Source organism: Hemicordylus capensis, chromosome 3 (genome assembly GCF_027244095.1).
Source record: "Hemicordylus capensis ecotype Gifberg chromosome 3, rHemCap1.1.pri, whole genome shotgun sequence".
Lineage (NCBI taxonomy): Eukaryota > Metazoa > Chordata > Lepidosauria > Squamata > Cordylidae > Hemicordylus > Hemicordylus capensis.
Genome location: NC_069659.1, coordinates 280,798,092 through 280,814,317, shown reverse-complemented (window position 1 = coordinate 280,814,317; position 16,226 = coordinate 280,798,092). Strand labels below are relative to the sequence as shown.

The window sequence follows — 16,226 nt, the reverse complement described above, 5'->3', positions numbered from 1 at the left end:
CCATCAGTGGAGCAATCCTGGTTCTGTGGTTTGGGAGAGAATGTCTAGGAGCGATCACAATGGCAGTCTGAGTCATTTCCCTGTCCCAGAGGTAAATTGGGGCTTAGACAGAATTGCCAGCTCTATTGGCAGAAAATCTCCCAGATCCTGCAGGAATCCATCTGGATTGATACACTTCCAAGGGCAGACCATCCTAACAGATCCGCCACCCCTGCGGAGGTCAAAAGTCTTGATCATGACAAAGGAGTGATGTTACTCTCTGTTGACTGCCAGAGGGTACTTGGAGAGGGGGATAGGATTTAGGATAAACACTTGTTCTCTTGCCCATTTAGCCAGGGCTGTTGATGTATCCTAAAGCCCAGAGGACCAAGCTAGGAGAGGGAAACCCTACCTAACTCATACATTTCTAACATGTGTTTGGTGGTGTGGGGTCGTATTTCTGGAGCCAGCATTGTGTCAAGACTGGAGAGAGGTGATGGCACCAGTATTTTTGATTTCCCAGTAGCATATGATTTGGCTACCTTGAATGACTCATCTGGAGCTATAAAACATCTCTCCAGTGGTGCTCATGCTCTATCTCCCTCTGTGACACACACACACACACACACACACACACACACACACACACACACACACGAATTTGAATTGCACAGATTAATTTCTGGGGACTGGTGGATGGATGGTGCTGCCTTTTGGGCAGGAGACTGAACTAGATGGCATTTGGGGGGAAATGCCTTTTATAATATAAGTATCAATAACACAACAAATATAAAATAACCTCCATAGGTTCATTCAGCTGCCATATTTCTTTAGAAGGTGATATAATTTATATCAGAGTTAAAATATATTTTGATTTTCAGTCACAGGTGACAGGCAAGCAATTCCATTACTTTAATATTACAGTATGAACACACATACCACCCACCCACTAAGTCATTCTGGTCTAGTATGTATTTCTTTTCCAGCATCTGTGACATTATCCAGGAGTCATTTCCTCCAAAATAGTCTTTATATTTGGTATCCATATTGCATTTAATTTGAGTTCAGTTTTTGTCAAGCACCATAATCAACCAGCATTTTCAAACCATTCTGGTATAGATGGAAATTTGGTTCATATCCATCTAGCTGTTGCCAAGCACTTAAGCGCTACTAGAGATCAAGTCTCTTCTTACAGATGTGGTAAATAAGTCGTCTCTATTTTATGAAATAACTTCTATCAGCTCCAATTTAATAGTGTATCCAGTAATAGTTTCTATGAATTGAATAATCCATGGCCAAATTTGATTTTAGGGCAAGACCTCCATATATGGCACTATGAGTCTATAGCCACACAGTTTCTTCACTATTGTGAAGAATAGTCTGATTAATATCGTCCTGAGTGGCAGAGAATTTATTCTACCTTCTAAATATCTTAACAGTGAGTTATTTAATATTAAGGGTTATAGAGGTAGATGACAAAGATGATCAAACATTGACTCATTAAACAACTTATATATTTGTTCTACTTCATCATGTATAAAGGTTCCTTCACGCATGTCACCAGGCCAAGAAGTGCATCTATAAATATAAAACTGCTATATATACAGTATAAAGTTGCTGATTCACTTACCTGCTAACATGAAACTCCCATACCAAACCATAAAAGACAGAATCATGCAATTTTATAGGTAGTTTCCGGATCTCTCCCAGGCCACCAGAAAAATCAAAACTGTGGAGAAATTCCTTAATTTCTCAGAAAATGAGGAAAAACTACCCAATTGGAAAAGCACAGGACAAACCTTGGCAGTTTTCTCAGGTACTTTTATAGAAAAGAAATCCAGACTTTCACAGAATGACGACAAAGTGAACAAACTATATTTTTCCAATTCACTACATTTCAATCCATGTTGTGTTTCCATGAAAATTGCTTGAGAAATAAGAAAACATGAGAAAGCTTTAAGTGCTGGAGATATAAATACATTTTTCTAAACACAGAAAGAGGCTGTTCACACATGCAGCCTAACCTAGGCTAGGGCAGCCTAGCCTGGGATTAGGCTGCGTGTGTAAAGTGCCGGGATCCAGGTTATCCCAGTACGGCCCCCACGCCTAGCCCCAGTTTTTAACCTGCCATTTAGCCGAGCTAAAGCAAACTTGTGGTACACTTAATTGCGGCCAGCGATCATGTGCACGATTGCCACCAGGTCAAATGGCTACCCTTAGCCTGCCACCATTTCCAGCAGCGAACTGGGGGGAAGGAGCAGCCATGCCAAGCGCACTGCCTGCTCTCAGGCCCTGCTGCACTCATGCCCCAGGGCACCCAGGGATGCCGGAAGGGGGAGTTCTCCTGCTCCCAGTGGGTGCATGGCATGGCAAAGGGAATGATGCTACCGATTGTCTGCTGGGAAGGCACCCTGCAGACCTCCGTGAGTGGTGTCATGTGTCATAAGTATAGCCTTAAACCCGTCTGCACAGCAGCTAGAAAGGGGTGAGTGCATGGTCACTTTGGGGTACAGGGTGAATGTTTGCAAACTGCAAGCCCATTTTACTAGCAAAAGTATGAAACCATGAGGCTATTCCCACAGACATGAGGCTAGCATGAGGCCATTTTACTAGCAAACATATGAACCCATGAGGCTATTCCCATGCTCGTGTAAACCACCGGGCTTGCAGGCGAGCCTGGTGGCTTAAAAGTGGCTAGCCCGCTTAGCGAGCGCTCTGCAAACCCGCTTTTTTAAAATCATGAGTAGCCGTAGCTCGGCTCCATAGCGGCTACTCACGAGTAGACCCCCAACCGAGAGGCTGAAAAGCAGCCTCCCGGCTCGAGGGTCTCTCCAGCATGCCCTGCGCAGAGCATGCTGGACCTTCTGGTGGCCGCGCGGCCCCCAAACTCCCCAGCCCCGGCTGGCTCCGTGACGGATCCAGCAGTTGTGTGGGCAGCCGCTGCTAAGCCCATTTCCCCCCAAACCCCATTTTGGGGAGTCTCACTGATCATGAGACTAGCCTCAGACAGTGTGCAGACAATACTGAAGTAGATGGATCCCCTATTTCTATCCCCTATTTCTATCCCCTATTTGGGCTGAGATGGCGTTTATTTTCTGGTTGAGTATGAGCCTTTCCTTTAGGTTTCTCCTTCATTGGATTTACAAGAGGTATTGCTGCAGATGTAGTCTATCAATAACATAGATTAAACAATCTGCATGGGAGGTAGGTATCTCTTCATTCTCTCATTTCTCTAAACAGTGGACTCTTCCAGATGGTAAGATATTCCAAGTTCAGTGCTAACTATAATAATAAATAAAAAAAGAAATCCACACAATGTACAAGGACATTGCACAATATTCTTAGTAACATCTGCTGGCAATCTGCAGCAATCCATGAATAAATTGTGTGTTTCTCCCCCAAGTTAGAATAAAAGGAGTCTGAAAATGCAGAGTTCACAATTTGTCAGTAGATGATGCTAAGAATATTACACAACATCCCTGAAAACCATATGGATTTCTCATGTTATTTATTGCTGCAATTAATGTTGAAGTTAGAATATATCGTTGTCTGGAAGAGCCTAGTGAGAGTGTCTGATTGCCTTTGTGTGTGTCAATCTCTTGCTTCATACCTTCTGAAGCATTAAATTGCTAACTGTCATGCATGGGTCAGATACATTTTTGGAATGTGGTCAAGTTGCCCACTCATACCTAAATCCAAATCTTTTTGCTGTAGACATCACTGATATATCCACTTTCATGATTGCCTGCAGATCATAGCAATCTATCAGTAATGTTGATTTCAGGACAGTGTGTGAGGTCCAAAGACAGAGACAGAGACATCACAACCTTCACTCTTAAATGAAGGTTCACTCTTAGATGCTTCTCTGGGATGGGGTCTAAAGTTTTATTCCGGGTTCCTTTTTAATAGAGAGCAAAAGGAAGAGAACACTACAGTGGTTTACATACTTTGCAGGGGTCAGCTGTTGCTGCTGCTGCTGCTTGAAATATTTATATTCCCAATCTAACAGTGGGGCACTCATGCTGGCTTTGTCTGTCTCAAACCTGCATGCATGTTGCTGAAGTGGGCCCATGGTTGCTAAAAATAGCTTCCATGCTGATGCTATTTTCAGCAGCCACAGAGCCACTCCAGCAGCACACATTTGGATTTGAGCCAGATAGAAGCAGCATGGGCCTACTGCTGTTAGATCAGTGAGCTTCTGCATGGTGTGTAAGCCACTGTTTCATAGTGTGCCTGTCCCAGGGCACACTATTTTGCAAGGGTAGCAATACCCATTTTGCAAGGCTAGAAATTCCATCCAAACCCTATGGGTTTGGTCAACCACAAAAATGTTCTTTGATTTTTCTGGTTGACAAAACCCATAGGGTTTGGATGGAATTGCTACCCTTGCAAAATCCGGCACTTTTAATCAGGGTCATCATTAGGGAGTGGCCCATAGGGCATGGGCTCCCAATGAATTGCTCAGAACCCCAAATCTCATCAGGCATCTCCCTCCTCCTTGACCTCTTCCAGAAAGGAAGTGCAGCAGTGGAGGCACCTTCACAGAGCATGGGAGAGAGCTAATAACCTCACCTAGCTCTCTGCTGCTTCCACCTTCATAGATGACGATGTATTATAATACTAAATTTGAAAATGCAAATTAATTTTTTAAATTTTTTTTTAATACATAAACCAGGAAGGGACAGAGTAGAACCAGATAAAGAGCAGACCGAAGGTTGTGCTAGCCAATCAAAGAGATCAAATGGCCATAAGAAAGCTCACACCAGGTAAGAGATTCAGGGTATAGGGGCTTATAAGCCAGTGCCAGAAGCCTCCAACCCAAGAGGGGCAAGTTAGAGTGCGTGGTTGCTAATGAAAACATAGATATAGTGGGCATAGCAGAAACATAGTGGAACAGTAAGAACCAGTGGGACACTGTTATACCTGGATATAAACTATAGAAAGGATATAAACTATAGAAAGGCCAAGAAATTTAGGACCAACAAAAGGAAGTTTTTTTTCACACAGCACATAATCAACTTGTGGAATTATCTGCTACAAGATGTGGTGACAGCCAACAGCCTGGATGGCTTTAAGGGGGTTGGGGGTTGGATAACTTCATGGAGGAGAGGTCTATCAATGCCTACTAGTCGGAGGGCTATAGGCCACCTCCGGCCTAAGAGGTGAGTACCTCCTAATACCAATTGCAGGGGAGCAATAGCAGGAGACAGGGCACACCTTCAGCTCTTGCCTATGGGCTTCCCAGAGGCATCTGGTGGACCACTGTGCAAAACAGGATGCTAGACTAGATAGGCCTTGGGCCTGATCCAGCAGGGCTATTCTTATGAGTGTAATCATCAAAAGGAGAGCTGTAGGTCCGGATCCCATATATTTTAAGTATTTAGCAATGCACTTTGTTTTAGTAGCTTTCTGACATCCAGTAATGCACATTTCTTGCTTCCCGGTTGACTTCTACATCAACACTCTCAATCTGCAGGAAATGTAGGACCATTGTAAAGAAAGTGGCACTTAAAAGCTAATTTCCTTGATTTTATTATTAACGGTAATATTCAGTTAACTATTTACTTCATTTTAAATGTTGTAAATGGTTTCCATCAGGAATGCAGCTCCTTCTGGTGCAAATAGTCTCTTTAGCTGTAGATTATTTGGACAAGTCCTTGATGGCTCTCACTTCTGATGGCCAGTAAATGCAGACCTATGAAAGAGTGACAGTTAAGCCTACAGCTTTTCCATTGACTCTAACAAGTTATTTTGACTTCTAGAAGCAGTGTTGCACTCTGGGCATGAAAATGAAAAAAGGAAAGCAAGAGAAATGAATTGAAAATGGAAAGAATCTACTGCAGACTGTTGCAAGCAAGGAAATTAGAAGCATGAGCCCTAGACTCTGTGAGCCCAAGAAAATCCTTCTTGATTCAGAGCAGATTTCAGAGTACTGACCCAAGACATGAAATGTCAAGGAAACTAAGTCTTTTGGTTAAACGAAGTCTCTGATGGTGAATGATGAAATGGCTATCCTATGTTGAGGAATTAAAGGAAAGTTATTGGAGTGGAGTATTCAAGGCAGCCAAGTGGAAGGGAAGAATTGTATCCCCCTTCTTGCACATACACATATACTTTCTGCCTTCACAGTAGAGAGGGGAAAAGACTGACATTACAATGAAGATTGACACACCATTTCGCTAGAAGTTTGTCACCATTTTCTCTGCCATTTATTGGGAATGTTTACATTATCAATTATCTAGAGACAACAATGAAGTTCAATTTTGGTTTTGCAGCTAGAGTTAAACTTCAAAAGAAGAGCATCTGAATAATATATAGGGGTGTGCATAGAACCGGTTTTGCTGGTTCAGTTTGAATCTGGACTGGATTCAAATCAACCTGGCCCAGTTCAGCTATTGAACTCAGTTCCACCCAGTTTGGCCATCAAATTGGGCTGAACTGGTTTGTGGGTTGGTTCAGGGAAATACTTGTAAAGAGGAATCTGGCGAGGAATCTGACATACCCTATCCTAAGGTGGGAGGGGGAGCGAGAGAGGCGGAGGTGGCGGAGACCTTGGTGGTGGCGGGGGGGGGGGAGGTGGGGACTCCTACAAGCCCCACTCCGGGCTCCTGAAGAACAGCCCAGGCCAGCTGTGGCCTGGTTCAGGCCTCTGCACATGCATGGAGGACATTTTCAAAACCTCCGTGCATGCCATTTGCATCACCATGCAAGTCATGTGGTGGCACCAATGGCCTCCACACATGCATAGTGGCCTGAACTGGGCCGCAGCTGGCCCAGGCTGTCTTTCAGGAGGCCAGCGGTGGGCTTGGAGGATGCCTCTGCCACTGCCCCAGATAAGGTACAGAGTATATTTTCTCTGCCTCGCCCGGCCTTAGGATAGGGAATGCCCCTTTACTTGTAAGGAGAAATCCTCATCTGATTCCCCTATATATCTATATCTATATCTATATCTATATCTATATCTATATCTATATCTATATCTATATCTATATCTATATCTATATCTATATCTATATCTATATCTATATCTATATCTATATCTATATCTATATCTATATCTCCATGAACTTTTTTGGACCAGTTCTTTTATAACCTGGGCCAGCCTGGTTTGCACCTGGACCGGCACCTCCCTTTGGTGGGTGGGGGTCTGATTTGAACTTGGACCGGCTGAACCAGGCTGGTTCAATCTGAACCGTAGTTCAAATTGAACCAGTTCACACATCCCTAACAGCAAAATGTGTTTGATTCATCTTGATTTCATTTCATAATGATCAGATTTTAGGAAGGTAACAAGCCCTTAGCATTGGGGGAAGAAAGATGCTGCAGAGTCAGCTGGTCATGCTCATACTTAGTACCTCTTCTACACACCCATAAGTCCATAGAGGTGGAGCCAGGGAAGCCCAGTGTTGTAAGGATTAGGAATCTATCTAGTCCCATTTGAAAGCCATCTAACCCAAAAGCCACCTTCACATTTGGTAGCTGCAATTCCATAAGTTAAATTCAAAAGCCACACCTAATAATTTATTTATTAGAATCAATTTTCAGCTTATTCAGAATTCTAAAGTAGACTGGATATTAAAGGGGTGGGGAGGATTGGGGCAACTCCCTCACTCTCCCACCCTGTTTTTCTTTGCTTAACATCCAGCCTGATGAAGAGTTCTGGATAATATAATAGCTTGCTTAAGAATTTAAGACCTGCTTAAGACCAGCATTTTGGTTGGTATTATTAGTTGTGACATCTGGATTTTTCCAATGGACAAACATGGTTTCCTATGATTTCCATAAGGGTGCATTGTGTGAATAAGTTCTAAAGTTCATTTTCTTTTGAATGTCCTGAACTTGCTACTCATCAATTTATCTGATTTCTATTGACATAGGTTTCTATTACGAGAAAGTGGAAAAAACTTCTGTTTTCTCCATACCATGCATACTTTTATAAACTCCTGTCATATCCCCCAGTTGTCTTTTTTCTAAACTAGAAATCCCCAAATGCTTTAGCTTTTCCTCATATGGCAAATGTACATGATCTTATATTTTATACTATCTGTGGAGACATTAAGCTGCCACCATGGGAAAGAAATAATATGTTTTCAGTGCAACATGTTGATGCAATGCTTTTATTTTCAGGAAAAAGGAACAGTGGATAGTTTAGTGATAATTCAATAATAAGTTTGTGAATGGGCTCCAATACCATTGAAATTCTCCCAGTTCTAAAGCAGTAGCACTGGTCTGGTAGCTAGTCCATGAACAAAGATACAGAATTACATCTTCTTTCCTAGAGGATCATCAGAACTGATAACTCAGCATTGATCTTGGCAGAATTGCAGGAATTCAGCAGGAGATACCTGTGAGGCCTACTCACGGAAGGGTCCGTTTTCTTATTGGCTTCATAACGGATCACAGTGTGTTGAAATGGAAGTCTAAGTGTATTGCTAGAATTATGGTGAGCCTAAATGTTGCACTGAAGCTCAGAGCTAGAAGAGATTTCCAAGGTCATCAATCCCTTGCCAGATGTTTGTTCATTATTTTATAATGAGAGCAAAAGAGATTGTGTATAATGAGAGCTGAGTTATAGATGAGAGAATTAAATGATTTTCTTAGACAATGGCTGACATCCTGAATAAATTTATTAGAGGATGCTCTATTTGCAGGGGCTTCCAACCTGTGTTACTCCAGATGTTGTTGAACTACAAGTCACATCATCCTCAGTTACAATTTATTGTGGCTGGGGTTGATGAGAGTTGTAGTTCTGCAACATCTGGAGTGCCACAGGTTGAGAACCCCTATCCCATTGAAACTGAATAATTCATTAGAGAAACTCCTTAGTAGTGCTGTTGAATAATTTAGTCAGGATGTCAGCTATTGGAAACAATGTAAAGAGTGCCATGCTGTTGCCCCTGGAAGCACTTTTCAAGTCTTTCCACACTCTTTGTCACACTGTCAGGCCTGCCTTTGAGGTTGGGCAGCAGCCCCAGTGGGTCCCGTACCTCAATGGAACATTGCCCATCATGTTGGCCAGTTTGTTTTATTGAACAATGCTTTTTTCTTTCAAACTAAAAGTATTCCGTCTTTATTTAAATATTTCTCCTCTCATCAAAGTGAGAGGTGGTGGAATCCACATATCAGCAGCTTGATGGGACTTTAGAATTCAAATTCTGACATCAAGTTTTGATTTTGTTTCAACATCTTTGTATCAAGATGAGAACTGGAGAGAGGAGTCCTCATGACTCGATGTAGCTGTTGGAGATTCTATGCTAAATTTGCTGTTGGATTTCAAAGGTAAAATTTTAGCACACAGATGCTGAAGGTCATGTCTGGCTCCAAAACTATTATTTGACTCCAGACATTTCCTTTCATACATCCACTTTAGAATTTGCTTCAGTATATTCACAGGTGGATTTTAAATGCTGAATTCAGTGCCACTTCTATATTTCCTTTGGGAAAGGAGGAAACAGATGTTCTACTTATTCCTTATGGCAGCCTTGATATAGATATGTGGAAACTGTGTTAATAGTGTTCGTATACTCTGCCCCTTAATGCATGAATTTGCCAATGGAAGCTCATCTCTGAACCTTTTGTTGTTCTCTAGAAAATGTGTCCCAGCCACAAACCTAGCTTGTGTTTTTATTGGAATTGGCTGAACGTAGCGGGGAAATGTATTGTTCCTCACAACACTTCAGAGTCTAATACAAAATATAGGAGGAGCTACCACAGCCAAAATCAATGAAATAGTCTCATTAGTATGATTAGTGCTCTAGATGTTAAGCAGTAGATGTTATGTCCAGTTGTCCATTTTCTGTCTTCAGAAAATAACTGGAGGCAAGTGGTCAACCCAACAGCATACCCACAATTCCAAATTTTGGTGCCATTACCAGCAGTTTCATCAGCTGCTTTGTGCAAATGGTTGGACTAAAAATTAATTGATGTCTTGCAATCCTACATAGAGAAGCATATCCAGATGCCATTATAATTAGTCTAAGATTCAAATGATAATGATTGACATGATGCCTAGCAGTATGGCACTGCTGTGCCTTGCATTGGGGCTGTTGTAGACTCGTAAGGCAGCCCTAACACTGCAGGGAATTAATGGTTGCACAATCAGTTACTCCCATTCACAACAATGCATTCACAACAACGCGTAGTGGTACAGCATCACCACACACCATGTTGGGGCTGTTGTAGTCTCATAAGGCTGTCCCAATTCTGTGGGGAACCAGCTGTAGTGCAATCAGCACAACAGCACTTACTCCCATTCACAACAATGGGAGTAAGAGCAGTTGTGCTGATTGCACTACAGCTGGTTCCTGACAGCCTCAGGGCTGTCTTATGAGTCTCCAACAGCCCCAACGTGGTGTGCAGTGCTACTGTCCCACTACGCATTAGGGGTGTGCACGGAACCGCCAAACTGCGGTCCGGCACTGGGGTGGGGGGTTGCTTTAAGAGTGGGAGGGAGGGTTTACTTACCCTTCCCGCCGCTTTCCCGCTCTGGTGCCAGTAATTTTAGTAGTAATTGGGGTGGCAAGATACCTTCCTGCCACCCCTTCCCCCCTTTTGCTATGAAAAGCTCCCAGGAGTCCCGTCTCTGTGACGTGCGCGCGCGCGCAGAGGACTCCTGGGAGCTTTTCACAGCGAAACGGGGGAAGGGGCGGCAGGGAGGTATCCTGCCGCCCCAATTACTACTAAAATTGCGGGCGCCAGAGCAGGAAAGCGGCGGGAGGGGTAAGTAAACGCTCCCCCTGCTCTTAAAGCCACCCCCCCCACCTGAACCGAACTGCCCAGGTCCGGACTGGTCCGGACCGGTCTGGAGGCCTTTAGAATGGCCTCCGGACCGGTCCAGGCACATCCCTATTACGCATCATGTCATCCAACATTTAAAATTAATCTGTAATTATCCTCTAGTTCATGGTGCTGAATGTAACTAAACAACATTCTGAGAGTGATAGTGCTCTCTACAATGTGAGATACACAGCTGGCTGCTCTGAACCTTTAGCAAACACTCTGGAGAGCAAGAGAAACAAAAAAATTCATCTGGGAAAAGGAGTAAGATTTTTTAAAATCCAGTGACTGATGTGGTGCCCTAGATCAGTTTCACTTTCCATTTTCTAACCTACAGATTGATCTCCATGTCAGAAAAATGTATTCCTCATAATGGTGATTCTCTTTATTTAGCAGGGGGAGAGTAACTGGCCCTATCCACCCCCAGCACAGTACTTCCAGTGACTGTTGCTAGTGGCTATCTTATGTCTCCTTTTAGATTGTGAGCCCTTGGGGACAGGGAGCCATCTTATTTATTTATTATTTCTCTATGTAAACCGCCCTGAGCCATTTTTGGGTGGGCGGTATAGAAATTGAATAAATAATAATAATAATAATAATAATAATAATAATAATAATAATGAAAAACAAGTTAAAATAATTGACATAGCAATACCAGGGGATAGCAGAATAGAAGAAAAAGAAATAGAAAAAATAACAAAATACAAAGATCTACAAATTGAAATTGAAAGGCTGTGGTAGAAGAAGACCAAAATCATCCCAGTGGTAATTGGCGCCCTAGGTGCAATTCCAAAACAACTTGAAGAGTACCTCAACACCATAGGGGCCACAGAAATCACCATCAGCCAATTACAAAAAGCAACATTACTGGGAACAGACTATCTGCAATGATATCTATAATAATAACAGCAACAACATTGATGATAAAATTCATCCATCCCAGGTCCTTGGGAAGGACTCGATGTCTGGATAAAACAAACCAATCAATAACACCTGTCTGACTGTGTAAACAATAACGATGATGATGATGATGATGATGATGATGGCTGAAGGGCAGAGATGTCTCTTTAACCCTAGATACTTGCATTAGGAATCTGATACATGCAGCAGATTTATCTCTGTGTGAGAAAAGATTTGTGAACTGACCCTTAAGTGCAAGATGGACCATGGACAAGGAATAAGAGGAGCCAAGTCACTGAAGATGGTGGCTGATAATGAACTGCTTATGGAATGACATTGCACTAGCTCAAAACTGTTGCCCAAGCTAGCACTGCTAATTCTGGACCTTGCATTCCATACTAGTGTTGTGCTACAGTGGCATGCCTCATTTATTTCAATGGGAAATTTCATCCTACTGAGCTAGTGCAATAGGGCTCATTCCATAAGTGGTTCCATACTATGGAAGTTGGCCACTGTTCTCTTATGCAGAGAGGGCGTTCTCGAAAGCAGAGGGATTTCAGTTGCGGGAACACAAAGGTGTTCTCTTATCAAACATCCCACTATATAGAACACGGCTCCTAATGCAATCATCTTCACAAGGAAACCAAAGGTGGAATAAGTTTTAGAATGTTCAGAGAAGCTGACTGTATTTATTCTTTCAGTTTAAACTGCTCTTTATACTCTTGACACACAGACCTTGTCATATTTCTAGTTGTTTGTCTGACAGACCAAGGCGGCTGGCTCTTTTCAAATTTTCTCACTGTCTAAAGCCAGGAGATTTTCTAGGGGCCTGTGATTCTTAAATGATTCTAGTTTTCATTATGATTTATCTTTCATCTCTCCAGTGAAGAAAAGAAACTCATAAAAGAGACCCAATTCTGAATGAACTCTTTTTATTAGAATGAGACAAGGACTGTGGAAACCCAGCATCCATAGAGTCCTAAATATTGCCGCCAGCTAATACAAGATGTTGTTCTGCTAATAGCTGAAGGCTCAGATGGGGTGTCTGTGACTTCTTTCATCAATGTCATGCTACTTGGACACCACAGAGCTGAAAAAGCTACAGAGCAGTTCAATATAAATCATTGGAGTATTTATTTAGTAAGAAATTTATTCTTCCTCTCTAGGGTTGTGTGTGTGAGAGTCTGTTTCTATATGAAGTTCTTTTAAACACTAACACTATCCTGGAAGAAGCCTCAGGTCTGATTTAGACATGATGTTGGTTGGCCATGTGTAGAGCCACCGAGAAGACATTATCAGTAGAGAAGCATGATGCATTTATTATCCTCCCTTGTCAATGGGTCTGGCTGCCAGATTAACACTGAAGGAAACTCAGCAAGAAGAACAATATTTTGAGTATCTTAGTCAGGGGTGTAGCTATAATTGAGCAAATGGGTCCAAAGAAAAAGTACCCCCCCGAGCTCCTGAGGGGCCCCCAGGTCCACCCCTCCCAATTTTCTTCATTATCTCCCTCACTCCAAGGGTCCGCCGGGGAGAGGGGCAAACATGGGCCCCCTCTCTCTTAGCTACACCCCTGGTCTTAGTTAATAGCTATCAATGACCTAATTTATGTAAATGAAACTAGCACTTTTTTGAACCAATTATATCCTGAATTGGTACAGTGAAGGTTCTCTACCACGAGTCTGCACATGCTGTTGAAACTCAGTTCAATAATATTCACAACTAGCAGAGAGGTTTCTTCCCTTCATTTTTCTAATTTAACATGGGAGCTCTTCTCTTGGAGCACCAATAGTCTCATATTTCTGCCTGTTTGCCTCTTCCCCTCTAATCTTGTCAGCTCTATTTGAAAATCCTGTCCACCGTCAAAAGTCAGAAGCTTTCCCTGAGGTTTTGATCCTTAAAGTCATTGTGATTTACTGCTTTCCATAAAGAGAAGCAAAAATGCTCATAAACCAAGTGGGATTCAGATGAGCTCCTTTTCTATTACCATTGTCCTCCTTCCCCGATCAGCCAAGACAGCCAAGACAAAAATTCTTTCTGCAAATTTATTGCAAGTATAGGTGGTATCAACAGCATGACTGTTCTGTGTTGAGGGGAACAGGGCAGGCTGGTGCTTTAGTACTATATGAAATTATCTGGTTTGGAGTAATGCATCTCTCTCTCTCTCTCTCTCTCTCTCTCTCTCTCTCTCTCTCTCTCTCTCTCTCTCTTCCTCTCCCTCTCCCTCTCCCTCTCCCTCTCCCTCCTTCCGTCCAAAAAGCAGTGATAGTGCTTCTGGGGGAAATCCTGCCCCTTCCCACACAGTCTGATCCTAGAATTAATAAATGCTGTGGAAGTGCTTTGCACGCAGTGCCTGCAAACTGTTGCTGAAGATGTCAGCCCATTCATTTTGAAAATATATTTAAAAACCAGGTTCCCAGCTTTCACACCATACACTCCTCAATATATTATCCAGACTTTCCCACCAGAAATATTATTAGACTATGGAGGCTTAATTTGCAACTACATGGCTAATACCCACTGACAGACCCACTGATATGAGGAACTGCTGTTTGTCTATTCTAAAAGGCAAGTGGGTTGTGCATCAGCATGTAGCCCAGTGTGTGCAAAGGTACTAACGTGAACCCAAGCTTAGTTTCTGTTCATCTGTCTTCACACTTCATTGATCAGCAAGTTTTTGGTTCACAACCTCCTTCCTCAGCCTACATCAAAAACACAAAAGTTGAGCCAAAGTTAAAATCTTGCAAAAGGAAAAAGGAATTAAATGTTCTTATTAACATAAAGGATACCAGTGAAGTAAAATTATCCAAATTGTCCTGAATTGTACTACACAATTATAAATAACTAGGGTTGGGTTTTTAGGCTGCAGCTTTTCAGATCCTCTACATGTGTGCATCTCTGATAATAAGCCATCAATTTTATTTGACCTTAAAAAGAGCTCTGTCAAGGTTAAGGGTCTGGAAGAAATGATTTCTCCTTGAACACCTTATGACCTTATTCTCACATAACACAGAACTGCAGGTCCAATGGACCCGTGGTTCCATTCCCCTCCCCAACCCCACTCTCCTGTCCAAATTCGGACGTAATGAAGAGCAGGGGGAACTGAATGTGCAGGTTTCTTCCTTTCATGAAGGTCAGTCCACACAGCCAATCACAGCCAGAGAGAGGGAGGAGCTTCCTCTCTCAACTCCAATTAGAGGAAACACAGCCTGCAGTTCATTTTTTGGACGTTACGCATGCTGCATTAAACCTCGGGTCAGAGTGGAGAAACTCACTACAACCCAAGGGTTCAAATTGGAGTCAGGAGAGTGGAACCTCGGATCACTCGCCGCATGGAACTGAAGTCTGGAGGGGCTGTCCTGCATTTGGACATTCAGGTTTGGCAACCTCTGGTCCCTTCAACTCCAGTTTCACATTACATGCGGATGTGGCTTATCTGTTCTTTGGTAAAGTTATAGCATGGGATGGAAAGGGAGGAAGCTGGAGTGGAGGAAGTGAAGGAACACAAAATTACACTTGCAAATAGGTAATGAGAATGTGTTTGAAAAAGCAATAGTTTGTCTTCCTTGTTATAATTATGGATTAATATGATTCCATCTCTGAGCTTCATTATATTCTTTGTTAGGAAAATTAGGTTTCTTTTGTTGAGATTTTAATGACATGGATATGATGAAAAACAAGAACGGCTGCAAGCTCAGCTACTTATGCTTTTCTGCTTTATCATGTTGTATAATTTGTAACTTTCCCTGTAACAGCATAGTGAAGACATGAGCTTTTGAGCAAATAATCAAGAGAGGCGCATAGGAGCATAAGAAGCTGCCTTATACCAAGTCAGACCACTAAGTCCATCCAGCTCAGCATTGTCTACAAAGACTGATCACCTTCACACATAATGCCATAATACTCACATAATGGTGGGCAAGCCAGAGGTTCCATCTTGTGGTCATCCAAATATGCAAAACTGCAGTTTCATCACAAAAGCAATCAGAGGTTTTTGAGTCGAAACCGTAATTTGAACCTTCAATATGTAGTGAGTTTGGCTGCTCCAGCCTGAGGTTTAAAGGCAGCAGCATGCATGTCGTCTGAATTCTGCCACTACAGTATCCTGGATTTTGTGCTGTAGCTGCTGCCAAACCATAGGAAGAGTGGCTCAGACAGCCCAGAAATGCACCAGTATTCTTTGTCACACTGAACCAGACCCCAGGGTTCTATGAAAGTAGAGTTTCTGCGTAAAGGTACTTTTATGCTGGCCATGGCGACTATTGTACCAGGGTTTGTGCCTCTCTAAACTCATGTTAGGTAGAAATTTAAAGTCTTGTACAAGAACTTGTGCTATCTTTTTAATTTGTCACTGCAGATGACACTAAAAACCAGAACCTGTCCAGTGAGTTATGATTTCACTTTTCTTTATGAGGATAAATTGACTACATTACAATCCACATAAATTGCATTTATACCACAGCAATTGGTGAAGGGCTGTATATCTGACAGCACTGACTTCTTTGCTAATGACACAATTGTCTGAAACTAGTCTTGGCAGAGGAGAGCATACAGTTCAGTAAGCCACATGC

General features: G+C 42.5%; 1 protein-coding gene and 1 long non-coding RNA gene across 2 annotated transcripts in view; one reads left to right on the top strand and one right to left on the bottom strand.

Moving 5' to 3' along the window:
- Positions 1-16,226, top strand: part of SORCS3 (sortilin related VPS10 domain containing receptor 3) — a 750,118-nt gene that overhangs the window by 177,761 nt on the left and 556,131 nt on the right. The window lies entirely within an intron of this gene.
- On the bottom strand, positions 1,792-14,331 carry LOC128351629 (uncharacterized). The gene is made up of 3 exons (XR_008319920.1): positions 14,275-14,331; positions 5,545-5,674; positions 1,792-1,906 (listed from the first exon to the last, which is right to left on the bottom strand). It is a non-coding gene; the product is annotated as an uncharacterized LOC128351629 (long non-coding RNA).